The sequence below is a fragment of the Ailuropoda melanoleuca genome, chromosome 5 (genome assembly GCF_002007445.2).
Source record: "Ailuropoda melanoleuca isolate Jingjing chromosome 5, ASM200744v2, whole genome shotgun sequence".
NCBI classification, from domain to species: domain Eukaryota; kingdom Metazoa; phylum Chordata; class Mammalia; order Carnivora; family Ursidae; genus Ailuropoda; species Ailuropoda melanoleuca.
In genome coordinates, this window is record NC_048222.1 from 100,584,752 (window position 1) to 100,610,168 (window position 25,417).

A 25,417-nucleotide genomic window follows, 5' to 3' on the forward strand; every position below is an offset into this window, starting at 1 on the left:
GGATGAACCATTTGGTAAAGCTCTTTTTTTAATAGGTGTGCATTTTAGTATACAAGTAAAATACTTGGTTTTAGTGTTTTTCAAATGGAACAAAATTTTCTCCCAAATGTCCCTACCACAAACTACTGGTTTCCATTTTTATAGCCCATTTGGTCTAGTTTGATTCCATAAGAGTGGAACTTTATGGTTTTATGACAAAAGCCAAGAATAAATCTATGTCTTAGAGCTAAGTGCTACATTCTCATTATGCTGTCCTTTCTGAAAAATCAGGATAGCAGAAACCAGTGTCTCACAATATTTAAAGGAAAAAAATATATATATAGTGATATATATGGATCCGAAATACTGAGTTTCAGATGAAAAAGGATTAACTGAAATGATTACTGCCAAAGAAGATACCCATTTCTATAAATAACAAAGTAATTTTAAAATATCATCCAAATGAAAAACAATAATATTTTTTCAAAGAACTCCTGATCCCTAAGATCATGCCTTTGGATTTGCAAGTGTCTCTGGATCTGAATGTAGATGACACTGGAGTAAACCAAGAAGGCATCTCCTCCCAGAGGCCCACTGAAATCATACACATAGCTATTCCGGCATATTTCCCTTGTACTTTTGTTTGTGTTAATGTTGTGACCGTGAATCCCCACGCACAATCCACAACCCATTGATAGTCATTTGTCACTGAAGCTGTCTGGTTGGGAATTCACATTGTTAACAAAACTAATGATCTTGATTAACTGGGGATCACCAACTGTTTCCATTCTTTGAAAATCAAAAAACACAAAAAGAGTGCAAAAGAGCCCAAGTTTACTTACTTCCAGTGATGTGCCTGGCACAGTGCTGGGGATTCTGTGTTTACAGTTAAGCCTCACAGCAACCATATGACACATTATTATTATCCCCAGTGCATCAGAGGCTCAACGGTTGAGGTTATTTTCCTTCATTTGATGTGCTTCAAAGTGACAGAGCTAGGCTTCAAAATGTACGTCCATGTGATAGCAGAGCCAATGTATTTTCTATGAACCCAAACTCCTAGACCAGTTTCTACATAATCAGGCTTAGTTCATAAACTAGGATTCACTTAAAGATATGGCTTACAAGTTTCTATTAAAAAGCAAAAAATACAATAATTCTCCTGCTCAGAGGCTGGAGGTAGTAGTTGAATTTTCCAGGTTAAAGCCTTACATTTCAGTCTTTAGAACAGGAGCTCAATTATTTCTTTTCTTTTCTGTGTGCCTCAATGCTCTTAATATGTTCTTAATGTGTATAAACAACAGCTTGCAATGTCACAGATAAGTTCTCTAATAAGTTTAGAACAACGGACAATTCGTTTTCTGAACTGCGACAAATAAGGTAGCTAAACTTGTCGTCTGATGGCCCTTGGGGAGTGTCATGGGTTATTAGGTATGGGGGAAGATTACAGATGCTGACAGGCCAGTAGAAGCTGCTGCTACTCTCTGTTACTTAAAGTCTTCCCCCAAATCTGTGATCACATGTAATTTACGAATCTTCAAGGAGACACAAGGAAGACCCTATCTATTCACAAGCAGAAGACTTTTTTTTTTTTTTTAAAGATTTCATTTATCTATTTGACAGAGACAGAGACAGCCAACGAGAGGGGGAACACAAGCAGGGGGAGTGGGAGAGGAAGAAGCAGGCCTCCAGCGGAGGAGCCTGATGAGGGGCTCAATCCCAGAACACCAGGATCATGCCCTGAGCCAAAGGCAGACGCCCAACGACTGAGCCACCCAGGCACCCCACCATGTTTTTTGCCAGAAAAGAATAGGGAGTTCTCTTAGCAGGCTACTGAGTGACCCAAAGGTAATTTGGAAATGGGGGAATGGTTACTTGGAGTCTGAAAGACCTAAAAATCCCAGGCTCTCAACCACATTTATTTTCAGATTCAATTCTGAGAAAATATATGTTTCTCAGTCTTTACTGCATCTGAATGTAACTATTACTATTCAGTAACTCCCATCCTCATACATGCTTTAGATCAGTGGACAGTGGCTCTTTCTGTAAAGGGCCAGAGAGTAGACAATTTCATCTAATTTGCGGGTTTCAGCTAATTTGTGGGTTTCTATCAGTGACTTAACTCCTACCATTGCAGCATGAAAGCAACCACAGCTGATATACCAAGGTATGGTATGGATGTGTTCCAATAAAACTTTATTTGCAAAAACAGGCTGTGGATTTGTCCCTCAAATTAGCCCTATCGATTTGGATCAAGCCATAGCTTGCGGATCCCTGGTTACAGAAAGATGAGCAGGTTAACTGAAGCATTTTAATCCAAATATAATTCTGCCTATAGGACCAGAGTTACTTCCTCATCTCCTCTACCCACTCTGCCCTCAAAATATAGCAGCCTATGTGGATCCAGTTTTGTACAACTCGAAAGTAAAAAAAGACAGCATACTAGATAATATTAAACAACTATAAAAATTATAATACCATTATTTTATATTAATTTTCAGGAAGAAGAGCTATATTAACTGAATGCCATGATTTCAATTATATCAAAAGATAACTATAATAACTAGAAGAAGAGAGCACTCAAAAAAAAAAAGAAGAAAAAAGAAAAGGAACAAAAAAAAATAGAAGATTTTAGATTGGATCCGATGAAGGTATAGAACTGCTCCCTAAAATAAGTTATTCCGGTACATAGCAGAATTTTAGTTTGGGACTTAAAGATCTGACATAATACTGCTTATGATAAAATCTCCCACTAAGTTTAACCTTCTCATTAATGTTGGATTTCACCCCTTGTCCCCAAACCCAATATTTTGATTCTCAGCCTCCTATTCAATCTCACTGTGGAAAAATAAAACAAACCAGTCAACCCTGAAAATCTTTCTTTTCTTATATTGCACAGCACTATAATTTCCAGAAAATGTGTCTAACATTGTTTTTTATTAAGTAAAAACAGCAACAGGAAACAAATTGTGCTTACTTTAAGATCAGTTAAGTGTTTAGTCTCATTAAATCACATATGTATAAACAAGCTAATTAGCATTCTTCATCTGCTCAACCGATGAAATTACATTACGAAACAGATGCACTCAGTGCTGATACCTTGGAAACCTATGTTTGTCTTGTGTTTGCCTGCTAGGAATACAAAATACGTTCTTCAGCTAAACGAATGATGATTTTCACGTGTGATATTAGCAGTGACTCTGGAAATGGTTTGGTCAGTGGCTGAACTCGGTACATAGCTGGTTGTAGAAATGGGAGTAACACCATAAGGGAAAAACAAATTAATTAAAGTAATAAACTTAGTGACAAGGCCTTGGCGAGCAGTGGGATATATGTTCTCAGAAACTCGGAGAGGTATTTGCCATCCCCAAGGCTGATGATTAAACAGCCTTCCAATGTATTGAATGCTCTCTCCCTTTTACTAGTAAGTGATCAACTCTGCTATGGTGAGAATAATGACCCAGCGATGGGCCTCGTATTAATAGGCAGGATGCATAATTGTTCAAGTAAGGGGGCTGTCCATCATTTCAACTCCAGAGTTACACACAAAAATCTTGTTTTCTACTTATAAAAAGACCTGAAGGAAAACACCCTATAAGGACTCTAACACAAAAAGCCTCTTTTACAACAGCAGGTCTTAAAGAGCAGATTTCAAATTAGAAATTGGGGTGGGAGGAGGAGTCTAAGAACTAAGTCTGCATAGTAGAAACAAATAGTTATATCCAATGTCCAATTTCAGGCCTAGCACCTAGCCAGGCCAAAATCTGTGGTGAAAGAGATATAAGCGTGGTAAGATCAAATTCCAAAGTCTTAATTTTTAAGAGTAGCTGAAAGGAGAAGAGAGCTTGGAAGCAAAAAGTGCCTTAGTGAGGATAAAGTTTGCATACAGCAGCACAACTCATCACCATTTTCATAAACTGGTGTCAACCTTAATTTTCAGGTAGACCAGAAATCTAAAAAGTTCTTATTCTTTAAAAATTGAAAAAAATTAAACAAAACTCCATAAGTCAGCCTTTTACAATGTGTTTTTCATTTTGCAGTGGGAAATATTTATAGAATTTTCCCCTGTGATATATCAGGAAAGCAGGACAAAGTACTAGAAAAACTGGTAAGAATGTCCAAGTCACTCCAGGACTAAGTTTAAAAAAAAAAAAAAGCCAACCAATGTCAGACTCTTTCACCTCATCATGCCTCCCTAGCTTTACCATTATCCCCGATCCCTCTACGGTCACACTTCTTCTTCTTTTTTTTTTTTTAAGATTTTATTTATTTATTTGACAGAGAGAGAGGCAGCCAGGGAGAGAGGGAACTACAAGCAGGGGAAGTGGGAGAGGAAGAAGCAGACTCCCAGCAGAACAGGGAGCCTGATGTGGGGCTCAATCCCAGGACCCTGGGATCACGCCCTGAGCCAAAGGAAGACGCTCAACTACTGAGCCACCCAGGTGCCCCTATGGTCACACTTCTTGCAAGATCAGGCCTTAGGTGCTGTGTTCACTTCCTTAAAAAATAATTTAAGTTTGCCTCACCAAACAACTTATGTTTAATAATACAACTTATGTTTAATAATAATTATAAAATTAATTATATTTAATACTGATAATTATAGTTTAACAAACTGTATTTTTTTATGATTTATTTATTTATTTGAGAGAGAGAGAGAAAGTGTGAGGGGAGGGGCAGAGAGAGAGAGGGATCGAAGCAGACTCCCTACTCTCCAGAGCATGGAGACCTACGTGGGGCTCAATCCCAGGATCCCGAGATCACAACCTGAGTCGAAATCAAGAGTCAGAGGCTCAATAGACTGAGCCACCCAGGTGCCCTAAACTGTATTAATTCTCTATTAAAAATAAGGTGAATATGATTCACAATCTTTTTTCATTGGAACTGGGAGCAATTCTCTGACATCTTTGAAGTAATAGCAGAGTTTAGTATAGTCCATAGCAGGGAGATTTTAACTCTAAGATTCTCAGTTTTTATATCAAAAGGTTCACAGAATGTTTTAAAACTAAAGAGCTAAACCTTTGGGACTATAATCCTAAATCTCTACGTTTAAGACTTTCTAGTGTGATTATCACTCAAATTTGAATACATGCAGTTAATATGTCTTCAAATTAAGTATCATTACCACTTACAGTAGGTCATAAGGAAATCTGATAAACATGTCAATATTCTGTTCCTGAAATATATAAAACAATTTCCTGCAGCTATTTCTGTGATTCCCATCATTGTTTCATTACTAAAATAGTTCCTTAGAGACTTAGTCATTTAAAAATATATTTACTGAAAACATAACAATTAGTATGAAAGGAGTTAAATGGGAAATGGAATTCCTTTTTACACCATAAAAAGCCATTTTGTTTTTTATCTATTTTCAGACAATACTGTGTAATTCTGTGAGGTGAACTGGCTCATACGCAGTCGGGATGGGGGGATAATGTCCATAGAAAGCAGCAGTTATGTCGCAGCTTCGACCACCCGCGTTCCTTCCTCGCAGCTCGATCTGACCACACCTCCCTCTTGGAAGTACTTATTACAGTTCTCTATTTTCTTCTTCGTCTCAGCAGGCTCAGCACTTTCTTAGAGCTCCTTCCCATCAAACTACTTTCATCTTTTCCCCTCCTGTCAGGCCTATTGTTAATTGCAATAGTGCAGGATTCCTTCGAATTCCTTAGAAGGCAACCAGTCTTTACCTAAGCTGGTAGAGCTTTTATGATTGTTCCTGCTTTGTTGGTGCTCCTAGGGCCAACAGGTTTCACCTTAACACATCTTTTTCCCACAAGCCCTTTTATTTTTAGCGCAGTTTTGAAGCATACAAGGTTTTTCAGGAACACATACATGGTGTTGTTTTAGAAATGCCGGTACGCTCAACAATGTTTGATTTAAATTTGCAAGTAAGGCGAAAAACTGACTTATCGACCTAAGAAAAACACTCAATAAGGTTTCATTCTTGAAGAGTCTACCGAATCCATTATGACATAGGTCATAGAGCCTGATGAAACTTTTAAAATGAAAACAAGTCCATGATGATTCAAGCATTGGGCTGATTGATAAATTTAAGTGGCAAAATAAAACTAATGAACATCTCATATCAGAACTTCTCCATTTTCTTTTCTTTATAATTTTGGCCGGTCAGGAAGACCTGGAAACACATATTCAATTTCATATACATGCAGACATACACATAGATATAAATATATAATATCAGACACTTGAAAAAGTCATCATTGAGCAAGAGGGACAATAAGTGTGTATGTATCTCGGAAGATGATTAGCAAGAGAGAGTCTTCATGATTGGGGAGATCAGTTCACACAAATGGTGGGGCCCATGCACAGCTGTGCCCTCAGGTAACAGAGTTAGTGTAGTAGTGACCAAGATGTGACACAGATGGTCTGCGTCTGCTCCTTGCCTCTACTATCTATCAGCTCTGTGACCTTAGTTTAAGTTCTTAACTTCACCTCTGCTTCCTCCATCTGGAAAACGGGTACGCTAATAGCGACTATCTTATAAATGTGTTGTGAAAGTAAGCAAATTGATAAATGTAAAGCACTTAGAAAAGTACCTGGTGCCCAGCATGTAATGATCAATGTTGACTATCACAATCCCTCCACAGCAATAGAGCAACACTGGACAGGTTTCTTAATTTCACTGAGCTTCTGTTACTGCAACTGTAAAATGGTAAAATGGTGATGAAACAGGGATGTATGAAGGATTAGAAAAGATCTATGCAAAGGCATTGTACAAGAGAATCATGCTAAAAGAAGTCACTAAATAAAAGATGGACAAATTTATTCTGTTTCCTTAGAAAGATACAGTCTTGTTTTATGCCTACGACACCATTCCTATTACCTATCAAAGCCACTTTAAGAGAACCCTAATATATAGCAGGTGCTTGGTACTCTACGAACTTGGAAAACAGTCTCCATATGAAGAACATTAATGCATACCAAGAAAATATTATCTATGTCAGTAATTATGATTTCTTTTATTGGATTACAAAATAATAGAGTTTACAGCATAGCCCAGAAGAGTAACATTCTAATTTGGTTTTATCTTATATAATTCCATTAGCTAATAAGTTACATGCCAAATTTCTTTAATAAAATATTAGAATAAAAATGGATGGACTATGCTAGATTTTAAATCTGTTTTTCCACTCACGAAACCAAACCTGTAATATAAATCAAGCAAGCCTTATGTCATTGAAGGACATACTATTTTCTGTAAATCCGCATTATTCCCAATGTGGAAAAAATTTAAAAAAAAAATAATACTGTAACAACCAAGCTGAAATAGAAATTCTGTGGTATCTGATTTTCTTTTCCGAGAATGCTAGGTTGACAAATGATTTGTATTGTTATACAAACAATCTTGCCTTCAATCACTGTGTTCATAAGCTAATTGTTCTCAATATTGATTCAGTGTTAACCCTTTTATGTACTTAACTTCTCAATGTACACTTATTTTGTAGAAAGGTTTAAGAGGGGCACCTGGGTGGCTCAGCCGTTAAGCGTCTGCCTTCAGCTCAGGTCATGATCCCAGGGTCCTGGCATTAAGCCCCACATCAGCACTGCATCAAGCCCTGCATAGAGCCCCTCATCGAGGTGCGCACTGGGCTCCCTGCGGGGCAGGAAGCCTGCTTCTCCCTCTCACATTCCCCTTGCTTGTGTTCCCTCTCTCGCTGTCTCTCTCTGTCAAATTGGGCAGGAAGCCTGCTTCTCCCTCTCACATTCCCCTTGCTTGTGTTCCCTCTCTTGCTGTCTCTCTCTGTCAAATAAATAAATAAAATCTTAAAAAAAAAAAAAGAAAAGTTTAAGAGATGGGTAGGGAGAGATTAACTAGCATGTTAATTTTAGGATATTTGTGAAATCAAGTTAAGTTACCCAGAGTCTGATTGAAATAGGAGGTGCTGTGGTTTCTAACAAGAGTAAAGTGGATTCTCGTTTTGACTGTCACACCTGTGGAACATTTGAATTAGCATTTTAACAAAGAGGAGATATCAAAGTGGCCTCATCTTTGATGGGAAGAAAGGGGTGAATGGACTAGCTCAGAATTCACCCTATGGTAGAGGAAAATAGAATTATCTGGGCTTTAACCTGTCATATTTGGAAAGAATATTCTGGCAGAAGACACAGTAGTGACCCTCATGAGTCTTCCAACCCAGCCCTTGAAACTTTTCTCAAGATCCTTGAGAAGAAGGGCTCCAAACTATAAAGCCATGAAAACTTAAGACTTGTAAGCACCTTCTCTCAGCAAAGAGAAAAACAACAACAGGAACAAACATATCAATAGTAGCAGCACAGGCAGTGAAGGAGATGCCTACACTAGACCAGGACTAGGAAAGTCAGATAAAACCAAGTCATCACTCAGGAAAACACTGGACTTTCAGGACCACCACCCCCCTGCCGTTTTTAAGAGGAAGAGAGTGTGCAAGAGTGGGCAGTGGGCAGGGTGGGCAGAGAGAATCTTAAGCAGGCTCCATAGTAGCGTGGAGCCCGATGGGGGGGACTCAATCTCACAACCCTGAGATCACGACCTGAGCTGAAATCAAGACGCAGATGCTCAACTGACTGAGCCACCCAGGCACCCCTTGTGGGGCCTTTTAAAGCAGGTGTTAGCAAACAATGGCAAAATCCAACCTGCTGCCTGTTCTTGTTCTGCCCTAGAGTTAAGAATGGTCTTTATGTTACTAAATGGTTGAATAAATCCAAAGAATACTTCATGATACATGTACACGATATGAGATTCAGATTTCAGTGTCCATAAATAAAGTTTCATTGGAACACAGCCACGCTGTAACAGAATAAGAAATATATATTTGGCTTCTGCCCGTTGTTTCCTGGCACACGACTGCTAAAACTCAAGGAATCTCCAAAGTGATAAGGCTCCTGGATAGCTTCAGGATGGGGCTTGGTTGCCAGGGAACCAACCACGTGATTGGAGGACTGGAATTCTCTATCCCAGCCTGGTCTCTGGAGAAAGGAGAAAGGCTGAAGGTAGAGTTAATCACTAATGGTGATTTCATCAGTCGTGCATACCTAATGAAGCCTCCATAAAAAATCCTAACCAAAGGGGTTATGGAGAGCTTCTGGGATGGTGAACACATGAAGGTGCTCGGTGGGTAACATGCCTGGAGAAGGTATATAAAGGTGTTTTCAAGAAGACCTCCCTCTTCTACAATTTACAATTCATCCAAACATCCCACCCTGGAGACCCCAGGAAAGATGTTTCTCTGGAAGCGCCCGGAGGCATGATGGGTAGTCAGGGGCTTTCTTGAGTCCTTGGTTCAACAGCAAAGCTCTTCTGATTCACGAGACAGAAACGACCTTCTGTCACCAACAGTGGGACGCAGATCCTTGATGCTCAAGCTGGAACCTGGCCAGCAAAAGAAATGCAGCAGAGACCAACACAAATTCCATTCCTTCTGGACTTTTACATAATGATTAAATTAAAAGAAATCATTACCAGAAATAAATTTTGGCTTCTGAACGTGTCCTTTGCAGGTATATATTTGGATACTCAAAAAGTTACATGTTGAGAAAGGCCATGTTCTTTCCCATTAAATCCCAAACCACAACCATATTATTTTAATGCCTTTTTACATCTAATTGATTCAAACTGGGAAAAGTTAGAGGAAGTGTCCTCCTCATAGTAAACCCCAAGAAATTTCTCTTCTCCATTTCAGTATCTCCTACGTAGAAGCAAACATAAAGACACAGGCATTTACATAATAGAAGCTTGGAACTAGAAAAGATATTAGAGACTATGTATTGTAACCCTACCTACTTGCAGATGGTAGAACAGAAGTCAGATTTCAATGACTTGGACCAAACCCCAAAGTTACTGAGCTACAGAGTCAGACAGGAACTGGCAGATGTACTACAAGCCCAGAATTTACTCCAATATACAAGTGAACTTTGAAAAACATGAATTTGAGCTGCACTGGTCCACTTATACACAGATATGTTTTTCAATAAACATAGTACTGTCCATGTATTTTCCTTATGATTTTCTTAATAACATTTACTCTTCTCTAATGTAGTTATTGTAAAAATACAGTATATAATACATAGGACACACAAAATAGGTGTTAATTGTTTATGCTATTGCTAAGGCTTCAGGTCAACAGTATGTTATTGGTAGCTAAGTTTTGGGCGTCAAAGGTCATGTGAATTTTCAACCATGAGGGGGTCAGTGCCCTTAACCCCCACATTGTTCAAGGATCAAGTATTCTCTGATCACCCTTTCAACTGAAATGCAGAAAAGCTCTCCTCCTTTTGTGGACCTCCAACAACTGCAGGGACTGCTTTGAGAAAAATTTAACACTTAGTCATTTTATTTTTCATTTATTTTTATTTTTTTTTGACAGTAATTTTTTTTAAAGATTTTATTTATTTATTTGAGAGAGAGAGAGCACAAGCAAGGGGAGTTGCAGAGAGAGAGGGAGAAGCAGACTCCCAGCTGAGCAGGGAGCTGGACGTGGGACTCGATCCCAGGACCCTGAGATCATGACTTGACCTGAAGGCAGACGCTTAACCAACTGAGCCACCCAGGCATCTCTTTTTAACAGTAATTTTAGCTCAAGTTCCACTCTTAATAATTTGAGAGTTAAAAATACTTCAGCTTAAAAAAATACTTTAGCTTAGTCCAATCATAAGCTTACATCATTATTAATAATAATAATGAATTAATATTAATATATACCATAAGATTGCTTTGGCTGTCTGTTGTTTCTACAATATTTCCCCAGACTCTTTTTCATGATTTTCTCATCACCTTTTGCACTTTCTCAAGAAGCTATCATTAGTCTTTTTTCAATTCCCTAAAAATATTTTCTAAATAACCTTACTCATGATCCAATTTTTGTCATTTAATTGAAAGTAGGTATGGGGGCACTGGGGTGGCTCAGTCAGTTGAGCATCCAACTCTTATTTTCAGCTCAGGTTGTGATCTCAGAGTTGTTATGTCAAGCCCCACCTCGGCTCCTCACTCAGCATGGAGTCTGCTTGGGATTCTCCCCCTTACTCACTGCTCTCTCTCTCTCTAAAATAAATATACACAAAAAAATCCTTTAAAAAAATACAAAGAAAGTAGGTATGTTCCCAGACTTAATCTAACTAGTCAATGTAGATTGCAATTTATTCAATTTTGAACTTCCAATGAGTTATTTTATTTTTTTTTAATTATTTTTTTAAAGACTTTATTTATTTGTCAGAGAGAGCAAGAGCACAAGCAGCAGGGAGCAACAGGCAGAGGGAGAAGCAGGCTCCCCGCTGAGCAAGGAGCCCAACGTGGGACTTGATCCCAGGACCACAAGATCATGCCCTGAGCCGAAGGCAGATCCTTAATAGACTGAGCCACCCAGGCATCCCTCCCATGAGTTATTTTATGCTGTAATTAAATGACAGAATGACTGGCTTGAAGTCATCTCTTATAAACATGGAAAGAGTTAGAAAGCTTAAATCCTTATTATCAAATTCACTCCATCTTTTCATTTTAGTTTCACTGGATCTTGTGTATGTAGAGGCACAAATACATATATATAATGGCACACAATTTGAGAAGAAAAGTGTTTCAAAATGTTTTCCTTTACATTTTCCTTTTCTATTTTATTATTCTGTATTCACCATCTTATTTATTTTTTATTATTTCTTTTCTCTTTTCTTATTAATTGTTTACCATTTTTGGAAGGGAGAAATCTTGTTATTTATAGAAATTTATGAAGTTTACTTAAGTGTGACAAAGAATTCCCTTTTGCCACTTCTCTGTGAAATTAGCTAAGTAAACAACCATACATGCTTCCTACAGTTCATTGCTTTGTCAGAAGCACTGAGCACTGCATCATATATTATTTCGTATTCAATAAATATGAAATAATGTCAATAAAATATACTAATATAAGGCTATTTTTATAACTAATATAAAAGACAAAACAGGCAAAAAAGTATAAAATAGAAGTAAAACAAGGCTGAATTGGAGCCTATAAACCATGTTTCTTCTTGAAAACAAGTTTTATAATGAGTCATTAATAAATGAACTTATAATGCAATCAATATTTACTGAGTTTCTGAAAAAGATAAAATTATTCCTTTCTTTAATCTTCTTCAAAGTCTAGTATGGGTGATATATATTTTCATAAATGGCTATAATAAAAAGTGGAGGATAGGTAGAGACAGAAAATTAATAATGTTTATAAGAAAAATTGCTTTTAGGCTGTGGCAGCAAAAAGATGATCAGAGATATAGCTTCTTGGAATGGATGGAATTTGAGCTCAGTTTTGAAAATGACTAGGATTTGGCCATAAAGTCATTAGCAAACACTCATGCCTGAGAGGGAGACAGTGTAAGTGAATGCGAGGAGTGAAGGAAGCTGTGGGAAGGGGCAGGAAAGGATGGGTGCTAGAGATATTATAAAATTAAAGTTGGCATCATGTCGCAAATGACTAGATCTGAGGAACAGGATGACTTGGAGGTTTTGTCTGGAAAGATAATGGTGCCATTAATTGAAAGAGGCAACAGAAATAGGCTTGAAGAAAGGGCTACTGAATTTCATTTTGTACACACGGATCTTGAACTATTAGCAGGACATGTAGGTAGTGATACACTTGAAAATTGGAATTTTTAATTAAGCATTAGAGACATGAGTGTGTGGTCCTCCACACGGAGGAAACTCTTAAAGTTGACTTTAATTCAAACTGTTTAATGTCAAAGGGCTGCAAGTAGAGAGAGAAAATAATCAAATTCATTACTCTGGGGGAATATTCATATTTAAGAGTTGGAGAAGGATTGTTATGACTAAGAGGGAGAAGAAGCAATTGGAAAACTATGATGAGAATGGAAATAGAAGAGGTCACATGTTCAAAAAGAAGTATATTTTGCAAGTCTGAAGAGGGCAAGGGGATCTATTAGTCAGCTCAGTCCAATGTAACAAAATACTATAGACTGGGGGGCTTAAACAGTGAACATTGGTTTTTCACAGTTCTCGAAGCTGAAAGTTCAAGATCAGGTACCAGCATGGCTGGGTTTGGTAAAAGCTCTCTTCCGGGTTTGTAGATGGCTACTTTCTCACTGTATTCCAACATGGTGCAAGAAGAGAAAAAGCAAGTTCTCGGGGTGCCTGGGTGGCGCAGTCGTTAAGCGTCTGCCTTCGGCTCAGGGCGTGATCCTGGCGTTAGGGGATCGAGCCCCACATCAGGCTCTTCTGCATTGAGCCTGCTTCTTCCTCTCCCACTCCCCCTGCTTGTGTTCCCTCTCTCGCTGGCTGTCTCTATCTCTGTCAAATAAATAAATAAAATCTTTAAAAAAAAAAAGAAAGAAAGAAAGAAAGGAAAAGCAAGTTCTCTGCTGTCTCTCCTTGTAGGGGCACTAATCCTATCATGAGGGTCTCACCTTCATGACCTCATCTTATGCCCAATTATCTCCCAAAGGCCCCGGCCCCAAATACGTTGGGGATTTTTAGAGCTTCAAAACGTGAATTTGGGTGGGGACACAACTCAGTCCATAGCAGGAGAACTGAGAAAATATCTGATTTTTAGATTATAAAGGCATTTATAGCTTTTATGAGACAAATTTCAGTAAGAATAGTAGAGCAAAAGTGAAAGGAAGCAGGGAGTTATGGTGAGGAAATACTACAGTGTGATTGATTACAGATCACATTGAGAAACAGCAAGTTTGAAGGAAGGATTTTGAGAATGGGAAATCTCTTGTTCTTTATTTATGTATATTGGTAGTTTTCTATAAATAGAAATACTTAACCACATCTGTATCAAGTTACTTAAAGTCAAAGTACCGAGTCTTCACTTCCGATTAGATTGTAGAAAATCACAAGAGACTCCTACTCCAGCCCCAAGAATGAGAATTAGCTAGATAAACTACATAACCATAGTTTAAAAAAAATCTATCAGAGGGCGTCTATACAAACTACAGTAAAAGTCATAACCAAAATTAAAGACTTAACACTTTCTACTATGATCAGAAATAAGGCAAAGATGCCTCCTCTCACTATACCTAATCAATTCCATTGACGTTAGATCCTAGTTATTGCAATAAGAAAGAGAAATAAAAGACACAAAGATTAGAAAGAAAGAAGTGAAACTATCTCTGTTTGTTGTATGTATATATAATTGTTCATGCAGGAGTTCCCGAGGGATCTACCAAATGTAAGCATATCTCAGAGATATTGCAAGTTTAGTTCCAAACAGTGGCAATAAAGCGAAATTGCAATTAAGTGAGTTAAGTGAATTTTAGGTTTCCCAGAGCAAATAGCAGTTATGTTTACACCATACTATATTAAATGTACAATAGCATTATGTCTAAAAAATGTATATATCTTAATTAAAAAGTATTTTATTAAAAAAAGATTTATTTATTTATTTGAGAGACAGAGAGGAAGCGAGAGGGTGGGGGCGAGGAGGGGTGGAAGGAGAGGGAGAGAGAGAATCCCAAGCAGACTCCCTGCTGAGCACAGAGCCCGATTCAGGGCCTGATCCACCACCCCAAGATCATGATCTGAGCTGAAATCAAGACTTGGCAGCCTAACCAACTCAGTTACCCAGGTGCCCCTAAAAAGTACTTTATTGCTTAAAAATGCTAACCATCGTCTGAGCTTTCAGTGAGTTATAACCATTGATCACAGATCACCATAACAAATATAATAATGAAAACCTTTGGAATACCATGATCATTCCAAATTGTGACATAGAGACACAAAGTGAGCAAATGCTGTTGGAAAAATGGCACTAGGAGACTTGCTGGATTCGGGGTTGCCACAAACTTTCAATTTGTAAAAACACAGTATCTGTGAAGCATAATAAAGTGAAACATGCCTGTAACAGCAAGAACTAAGACATGAATTTAGCAAGGTTGCAGACACAACTATGTACGTATGTTTGTATGCTAATCTACAAAAATCTGTTGCAATTTCTGTACTAACAGTAAACAACTGGGAAATAATATTTTTAAAAATCCGTATATAATAGTATCAATAAATATGAAATACTTAGGAATAAATCTAACCAAAGGTTTGCAAGATCTCTACACTGAAAACTACAAACACTGCTAAGATAAAATAAGGAAGGCCAAAGAAATGCAGAGGTATATCATGCTTAATATTGTTAATGTACCAAATTTTCCTAAATAGTCTATAAATTCAAAGCAAACCCAATTAAAATCCTAGCTATCATTTTAGAAAATATTGAAAAAATGATACTAAGATTTACTGGAAGACATAGAATAGCTAAATCAATACTAAAGAAGAAAAATAACACTGAAAGATTTATACACCTTATTTAACAATTATTATAAAGGTAAAGTAATCAAAAGAATTTGATATCGGTTTGAAAGGAGTAAGATAGAGATCAGTGGAGTAGCGAGCCCCAAAACAGATCCAGGTTTGTGTATTCAATTTTACAACCAACATATCAAGGCAATTCAATGACGGGAAAAAAAGGTTTTTCAATAAATGATGTTGGAACAACTGGATATGCATATGGAACAAAGTGAACATTGATCCATATTTCACACCACATATAAAAATTTATTCTACATGGATCGCAGCCATAAATGTAGATGTTAAAATAATACTTGTAGGAAAAAACACGAGAAAATCTTTGTGACTTTGTACGTAGCAAAGATGTTTAAAGAGAAAAAACAAATCATGAAACATCAAAGAAAATAATAAATTAGACTTCATCAAAATTTTAAATCTTTTACTCTTCAAAAGATGTCACTAAATAAACAGAAAGATAAGTCACACACTGGGAGAAAACATTTGCCACACATATATCAGCAAAGTAATTAAATTCAGAATATATAAATTTTATCTCTAAATAAGAAAGCAAGCAATTCTATTAAAAAGGGGCAAGAGATCTGAACAGATATTTCACTAAACAATATATATGAATAGCCCACAAATATCTCTTCCTATGTCCAATAATATTAATTATGAGGCAAAAACCCATTGGAATGTCTAAAATTTAAAACTTTGACAATGCCAAGACTTAGTGATGATGTGGGATAACTGGAATTTTTTATATGCTGCTGGTGGGAACGTAAAAAGGAACAACTACTTTGTAAAACAGTTTGGTGGTTTCTAAAATGTTAAACATGCCTTCTCATACCACCCAGCTATTCCATTTCTAAGTATTTACCCTAAAAGAAAGGTACACATATTTTCAAACAAAGACTTGAATGCAAATGTTCACAGCAGTGTGTGTGTGTGTGTGTGTGTGTGTGTGTTTTGTAATAGTCAACATCTGGAAACAATTTAAATGTCTCTGATCATGGGAACAAATAAAAAGAGATGTTGTATAGCTACACATGTAAAGGACTATTACTCAGCAGATACATGCAACAAGGAAGATAAATTTCAAACTGTGTGAATGAAACCACATTCAAGAGACTACAATACAAGAATACATTACTTCCCCATAAAACCTAGATACTGCAAATAAATCTGTAAGTACAGAAAGCAGATCAACTATTGCCTGGGGGACAAAGGAGAAGTGGGGAATTGATGGGCAAAAGACACAAGAAAACTTTCAAGGGGTGATGGGAATCGTTTTTATGTTGATGGTCATGGTGGTTTCACAGGTGTATACATCTGTCAAACCATATCTAACTGTGTATTTTATATATGTGAGATTTATTATACATAAGTTACACAATGTCTAAGTTGTTTAAAAAAAAAAACTCAGTGGAGAACTCAAAGAAACCTAAATGAAATAGATTCCAAAATAAATTTTAAAAATTACAGGCCTTGGGAGGGATGAGACTCATGGCTATTTTCATCCCAGATGAAGTGGTGGAAGGTGACAGAATCTCCCCCAAGCAGGGGTCAAGAAAAGCTGGTTAAACGTTTATCAACCTTTTAACTGCTGAAAGATAGATTAGAACTCAGCGATGTCCCACAATTTATATTGACTCAGTCTTCCATACTTGCAGCTTAGTATATATGTGTGCATGTGTAAATAGAGTATCCACTGAGAAATGGCAAGCAAAGAAAATGAAACAATCGTAAATGTTAAAAATGAAAAGCACAATACCAGCAATAAAGAATTCCATTCAACTGGCTTAACATCAGAGGAAAGGATTAGTGAACTTGAAGTCAGGTTAATAGAAGCAACCCCAACAGAATCACAAAGAGAATAAACATCAAAAAAGAAGAAGAAGAAAGAAGAAGAAGAACAACAACAACAACAACAACAACACTTGAAATCTATAGAACAATACCACAAAGTCTAACGTCCATGTATTTAGCATCCCCGGGGTGGAGGGGAGAAGAGAGAGGGATGTAGGAAGAAGAAATATTTGAAATGGCTGGGACTAGTCCATATATAATAGCATTAACTCACAGATGCAAGAAGTTCAGCAAATCCCCATGCATGATAAATACAAAGAAAATCACATCTAAGCATTTAGTTACCAAAATTCTGAAGTTAAAAGATAAAAAGAAAAAAAAAAACAGCCAAAGAATCATGGAAATTAGCAAATAATGAAACAAAAAAATTTAAGGACTGAAGAAAGGAAACAAATCTGTTTCCCTTAAATTATATATATCCAACAAAATATTCTTTAAGAGTTAATACATAGGAAGAAAAGAGTTGCCTAAACATTACAATCAGAACAACTTTAGACTGGTGGGAAATTTAAAGATATTTTATTTTAATTTAACTGAATTTCTATCAAAAGTCTTGCAAATGCCTTCTTATTTCATGCATCTTATTTGGAAGTTCACAGGTCTTTGAAACCTAACTCTAGAGTCTAAGTTGACTACTGTGTAAGCAAATATGCTATTGATCATATGCAAAATCATTTAGAAACCACGATAAAGCTTTTCTATAGCCAGGAAAGGTGGTAAAACATGGTATTTAAGAGGATGGACGCTGCCTAGCTACAAACACTGGTTCCACCACTAACAGAAGGTATGACACTAAGGCAAGTTACTTTTCTGATCTTGACTCCCTTTCCTCATTTGTACATTAAGCGATAAGGTAGAACATCTCTCAAAGGGCTCAATAAGGCTTTAATTTTAACTCAGTTTTAACAATGCTTGGAATATAATATGTGCTTAATAAATGTTGACTCCTAGTTTTTGAAATTAGGTATAAAATTATTCTAGCACCTGTATGTGTTACATTGTGAGGGGCAGTTGACCTAAAGCAGTAGTTCTCAAAGTGTCATTTGCAAATCCTTGAGGATGCCCTGAGGCCCTTTGAAGGATATGCAACATCACAACTATTTTCATAACATTACTGAGATAGGAGGTACTCTCTTCACTCTCATTCTCTCAAAGGTATTGAGTGCAGCTTTCCAGAAGCTATACGACAGCTAATAATGTCCTCATTTTATCAGCTAATAGAACGTGTGCTTGCTTAGAACTTTCTATGGTAGTAGATTAAGTGTATAAATGTATGTATGTTCAGGGATTAACTCAGTTTATTCTCAGAACTTGTGCTGTGCTCTTCCCAGAAATCACTGGTTAAAATTGCTATTATCTCTGTAACCTCATCATTGTTCAATAAATCATTATTTTGAAATTCCTCAGTTTTTCTTACATGTTCATGTAAACACAAAAAATGACTACATTTTGCTGTTTTGTTTTGCAGTAGTATTAAATTATGTTAAGTTTTCTAAACTGCAAATTTTCACTTAAGCTGCTATGTTAGAATTTAGTAATATTTATTCCAATTGAAAGGAAAATTTATTTGTATTTTCATATACTTATCAATGGATTCTTGGCTTGAAAAGATGAGACTGGAAGACCTTCTCAGCCATCACACCACACGACAGGTATACCTTCTATATCTGCCATGGTGAATTCGACAGCTTCGCAATACTAAAAATTTTTCCGGATGAGATCCATGGTGATATTGATGAATGTGATGTTTTGATACTATATGATAAAATGTAACATGTATCAACATTTGTTAAACCTGGCAAAGCTCAACGAACCAGTATTTTCCAATGACCATGGTGTTACAAAAGCATGCAGTAATAAAGAACCATTCACAGAACATAGATTGCATATATTGCAAGTAACCTTTAAGTTATGATCATGTTTCAATTTTTGAAATTTTTATACCCAAAAAATCTATAATTATCTGAAAACACTATTAAATCACTCCTCCCTTTTCAACTGCATATCAGTGTAAGGCTGGAATTTTTTCATATACTTCAACCAAAAGAACTTGAATTTCTTAAATGTTAAAAAAATATATTACTTTTGGGGCGCCTGGGTGGCTCAGTTGGTTAAGTGCCCAGGCTTGATTTCCACTCAGGTCATGATCTCAGGGTCCTGGGATAGAGTCCTGCGTTGGTCTCATGCTCAGGGAGCCTGCTTAAGATTCTCTTTCCCTCTCCTGCTGCCCCCCAACTCACGCTCTTTTACTCCCCCCAACTCACGCTCTTTTACTTTCTCTAAAATAAATAAATAAATAGGTAGGTAGACAGATAAAGTCTTTAAAAAAAGAAGAAAAGGGGGTGCCTGGGGGGCTCAGTGGGTTAAACTTCTGCCTTCAGCTCAGGTCATAATCCCAGGGTCCTGGGATCGAGTCCAGCATCTGGCTCCCTGCTCAGTGGGGAGCCTGATTCTCCCTCTGCCCCTCCCCACCTTTCTGGCTTGGCTTGTGTTGCACTCACTCTCTCTCTCTCTCTCACAAAAATAAATGAAATCTTAAAAAAAAAGATCACTTTTTATTTCAAACAATTATATAATAATTGTGGGTTCTTTTACCAAATGCACAGTTAATGCTTACACATAATACACTTCAGGTTTATATCTCACAAATCATTTGGGTAACACCACTTTGCTTTTCCACAGCATTTATCTTAATGTCACACTAATTTCGTATCCACCAATGTATCCTTCTCTCTGATGTTGGACAAGACAATGTACTTCCTCTTCAAAGTCGATATACTGCTCTGGGCTCCATCACAACATGCTTTCTCCAGGACCTTTCTTTATAATTACTCTACCTAATCTTCCCTTAAAATCTCCCCTCTTTCTTCTATCTGAATTCCTCCATTTATCCATTCATCCAATCATTCATTCATTCATTCATTCATATATCCCAGAAATATTTATTAAGCATCCATGACTAATTTCTAACAGATGAGGTTTCAGAAACCCAAAACAAAAAGAAATAAAACAAACCAACACTAGACCCTTAAGGAATGTTTCATGTAGGGAATGGGGTGTGGACAGTTAATGTGTGGACAGTTAAAATGTGATCTCTCATGACATGTGATGGGAAGACAGAAAATCTGCATCTAAACCCAACACAGTACAATGGTAAATACTTCCTCGGAAAAAGACTTCAGCTGAATCTTCTAGAATAAGTAAGAAATAATAAGGCATAGAAAACAAGAAAGGTATTCCAAGGAGTAGAAAAAGATGTGCAAAAGACAATGACAGAAACAAACAAACAAAAAAGAGCTTGGTGATCAATTACAGTAAAGACAATATGTCCATAACACAGAATTCAAGTAAGAGAATAACCAAGACATTGACCAGCAGAGTTAGACAGTAAAATAAGGCTGGCAGACTCTTTGAAATTATGAACACTGCATGATCTCTACACCCCTTAAAATGGTTTTTCACACACTGCATGCAGCAAATTCTTGATACTCATACAATGACCAGTGATTATTTATCAAGGACAGTTAATGTAAGGAAACACAGCCAAACACCATTTTGCCGTGTGTAAAACAGACTATGACAACCTACAGCTACCAATTTCCACTATGTACTGAAACAGATTCAATATTAAGCTAAACATAACTAAACTGATGTTACTCTGGTTTGACTTAGATAGATAATCAAGGCCACAACATGCTGGTGAAGATACTGTTCTAATCATCCTCAGTTAGGATAGGGAACAAAAGTGTGAAGAAAGAACTCTTTTCAGGACCTTAAACTTTTTTTAACTTCCTCTTCCTGTTTGAACACTATATTGTCACCCAATGGACCCTACTTGTATCTACCTTTCTCATTTATGCCCTACACGCTAGGTCTTTCAGTTTTCTTTTTCTCTTACATTTAAAGGTCTACGGTCCAAAAAAACCACACTTTTGCTTGAAGGTAGAAGGCAGCATAATAAATGCTATTGGGTAAACAAGGTTATGCTCTTCTTCCAAGTAAAACAGTTATTCCAGGGGCTCCTAGAGATAAAATCCAAAGGACTACATTAATCCAAAGGAGTGATCTCTAGGAGAGGGCTGGTGGAAGAAAAACTTTTATGGTAGATGGCCTTATGATACACTTCAAAAACCTTCTTGCCCTTGGCCAAACCATCAGGTGAGTAGCGGGTGGTGGAAACCCAGTCTAAATTAGGATAAATTCTTATAACTTCAAATGGTGGCAGAGAAAGAGGAGATGGGGAAAGCTAGCAAATTCAGTTCGGATAATTTGCTATCTACCCAAGGAACAGACTCTCAAGAAATATCGAGCTCTCCTATATACCACCAAGGATTTTTTTTAAGCATAAGACAACACAACACAAGCTTAAGAATTACTCTAAGCCAATCACCACAGAAAAGAATCAGAAATAGATGCAGGGCGTATTAAATTGTTATTTGGTAGACAAAGAGGAATGTTACTTACAATTAACAACTAAGAATATTTTATTTATTTATTTATTTATTTATTTATTTATTTATTTTTAATGTTTTTTTATTATATTATGTTAGTCACCATACAGTACCTCCCCGGCTTCCGATGTAAAGTTTGATGCTTCATTAGTTGCGTATAACACCCAGTGCACCATGCAATACGTGCCCTCCTTACTACCCATCACTGGTCTATCCCATTCCCCCACCCGCCTCCCCTCTGAGGCCCCCAGTTTGTTTCTCATAGTCCATAGTCTCTCATGTTTCATTCCCCCTTCTGATTACCCCCCCTTTCTTTATCCCTTTCTTCCCCTACCGATCATCCTAGTTCTTATGTTCCATAGATGAGAGAAATCATATGATAACAACTGTGAATATTTTAAAACACTTAAAAAATGGAATTTTACCTGAAGAGTGTTCACTGGGAAAAGTGTCTTTTCCTAATCACATTTACAAATGAATACTAATCCACTGTAAGAATATCTTGTTTCAAATACTGACCTATCAAGTACTGACAATGTTAATGTGTTTATCCAAATCTCTTCCATGTTACAGTTGTAATCCCCCAATACTCCACCTACTGTGCTATACCTTCGTTAAACTTTATGCTCACAAATACACGACTTAAAAGTTTATGCTATACCAACGGAACATATATAAACCACATACCAATGGAACATATATAAACCACATAACGTTTAACTACTTATAATAGAGAGTATCTGAAGCTGCAAAATCACTGAAAATTGAGAATAATCGGCAGCTAATAACTTCAATACCCTACAAATAAACTTAGACTAGTAGAACAACAAAACTTCTCTGATAAGACGAATGGCGTTAGAATTATAGGAGCCTCTCAACCTCACAGATGGAAACACCTTTTGCAAGGTAAGGAGCCAAATAATTTCCTCGTTAAATCTAGAAAAGCATATCAAATTTTGAATAGCTTGAATTGATTTACGAAGGTCAAATTAAAAGTCATGCATGAGCCGTATCCTGTCCCCAAAATCAAAAAACAAGGTAGTTCTACATTACCTAATAAAGCAAAAACTCAGCCTGGCATCCTGGTCTCTCGTAATCTAACCTCTCTTTACCTTAAATCTTTTTATAAATACGCCCCAACGTAGCCTCATCACTCCAGCAGGCCTGTATCATATCACACATTTTTACTGAGTGCTTACAGATCCATGGACACTTCTATTGGGTGTCTGTGAATAAAATGAGAACCAGACAGAAATGGTACCCCCTGCCACCGCGGAGTGTACTGGTGAAGGCAGACAACTCAGCAGGCAATTACGGGGTAGGATAATCATATGATGGGTAAGCACAGGGCATTGGAGGAAAACATAACAAAGCACTTAACTCAGGCTGGGAAGGTCAGGGAAAGTTTCTGAGAAGTACAGCCCAGTTTGAGATTAAAAGTTTGAGTAGGTATGGGCCTCTGGAAAACCGAGCAAAGGGAAAAGAAATCTAGAAATGGAGGGCGAGATGACAGAATATTCCAGAAAGGAATACTTCAAAGGTGTGCTTGGGAAGACCTGCCGTTACCCCTTCTCCCTCATACTCTGGTTCCTCACGGACATGCACGCACGCGGACGCACACACGCACACCCCACGCTCTGCCCACTCACCTGCTTCCTGCTCTGCGCCTTTCCTGTTCTCTGCCCAGAACACCCTTCCCACTCTTCTCTAAATTTAAATCCTACAGGTCCTGCAAAGTCCCACATCAGTCCTCTTTTAAAATCTCAATTCAGAGCCAGATCTTCTCTAGAGAGCCTTCAGTATTTCCATCTTGCAAAGCTCTCTCCTCTAAGTTCTTCCGACCTTACTAGAAAGACACCACTAATACTAAGCTCATCGTGTGTAATTCTGAGACTATTTCTGGGTTCCGTTAACTCTGCATGCAGACTTTAAATTCCCTCAAGTCAGGGGCTGTGTCATAAATGGTGCTTGTATGTCGCTCAGTGACGAACATAACCCATAATAAACCTTGTTGCGAGAAGTACAAAAAAGCGACTGAGCCTCTGAGAGGAATGTCAAAATATAAAATAGGCTGAAGGTTTCAAAAATTACAAATTCAAAAAAAAAGTTCTTTTAATTCTAATTTATCTTTCTGGTAAAGTGGAGATATTGGCATTTATATTGGGTATAGGAAGAGTTCAATGGCTTGCCAGGAATGTGAGGAAATTCAAATGATGGCACAGGACTGGTCAAGCAGAATTACTCTTTGTTTCATCTCCGTTCCTCAAGAAAATAATATTCATGCTGGCAAAACTAAGACCAAAATCAAAATAACAAACTTAAAGCCCAAGGTATAAAATGGTATTAAATATTCCAAATGAGTTTAAATCCATTCATGTGAAGAAACCGCGTTACAAAGAACTGAAAGCATTTGCGGATGAAATAAGGGGATAGTTAAAATCATCTTTAAAAATATTACAGTGAGGAGAAGGGTTGAAAGAGAAGGAAGAAGCCAGCCATTGTCTCACTTTTCAAAATAGAAAAGGTGATTCCACCAACTCTAGCCTAGAGGGCTTGACGTCCTTTTCAGGCATGATTCCCAAGAGAACTGTAAAACTATGGTATGTGAGTATTCAAAATGTGAGGTGCTGTTACCTACAAGCTAGTGAAGGGTGGCAGGGAACATATCATTATATAAAAATAATAACTTGGTATCTATTCTGCAGAAAGTGGAAATGCATTTTCCCAAGGCCTTTGCCCAAGTCTGTCACAGTATACACCTGGGCCACACAAAGGAATGTAAACTCCAAAGAAAGAGAGTTAATTGATGATATAATTGGCTGGACATAAAGAGGACTACTAACTCATAGACTAATGTAAAGCAAGAAGGAGGTGTCTAGGATCTAGGATCGTACCAGATGTCCTTCCAGTTCAGCTTTTTGCAGTTACTTAGATGAAGATCTTAATTGTATCCTAATCAAATCTATTAATGCCATCAAATTGGGAAAGAATGGCTAAACTTTATCAAGGAATCAGAATCCAAAAATACCTTGACCTTCTGAAACTATAGACTAAATGTAAAGATTAAATTAAATTTCAGTAAGTATTTTTAAAAGTCCCAACTCACGTGGCCAAGTGTACAACTGGGGAGAAGTGTATCTGCAGAAGAGTATGGATAAAAGGATGCATAATTAAACAGTGTAGTGTGGATGCAAAAAAAGTGGGGGAAAGACAGATTAGATTTTAGGGTGATTTGCTATACTGTATCCAGAGGATGGAACCAGATATATTCAATGATACCAGTCCATTCATTTAAATTCAGCTCCAGGGACCACACTTTAAGAAAAACAAGAGTGCATCCAAAAGAGAAACACTCTGATGATAATGAGACTTTCAAGGCATGTCAATTAAGGGTGAGGTGAAGGAACTGGATAGTACCAATAGCGACACAAGAGTTGTCATATATAAAAGCATTTTGTGTAAGTACTCTAAGAGGTAATAATCAGGATACGATTATTATGGAGATAAATGCTATCGTTCAATATAAGAAAAGAGTTCTTATGCTCAGGACGGGTTAAGTAAAGAAATGCCTCCTAAGTTCCAGATGAATCTTGATAAATGATTTGCCTAAATTGATCTTAATAGTCTCTGTGAATATGGAAATAAGGTCATCTGCTAAGAATGAAAAGAGTAAGGCTAATGTGGGCAGATTGGAAAACCTGGAAAAATCTGGAACAAGTACTATGGAGAATTTGATATGAAATTATCCAAGAGAGAATAAAATAACTTCCTAGCACTGTTAACCATCTCTTAAGCTGAAGTTAGAGGGAATCAGATTCTGGTTCGTCTAGTGGCAAGAGATCTGAAGTCTGAA

The 25,417-nt window shown here is 37.2% G+C and overlaps 1 protein-coding gene across 8 annotated transcripts in view; it reads right to left on the reverse strand.

The window, feature by feature from the left end:
* GUCY1A1 (guanylate cyclase 1 soluble subunit alpha 1) overlaps positions 1–25,417 on the reverse strand; it is a 63,047-nt gene that overhangs the window by 32,552 nt on the left and 5,078 nt on the right. For 4 of the 8 annotated variants that reach the window (XM_019804960.2, XM_034661479.1, XM_034661478.1 and 1 more), the window contains one exon: positions 6,540–6,645. The exons of the other annotated variants lie outside the window; for them this stretch is intronic. The gene's annotated coding sequence lies outside the window, so the exon portion shown is untranslated. The remainder of the gene's footprint in view (positions 1–6,539; positions 6,646–25,417) is intronic. 8 annotated transcript variants of the gene reach the window in all.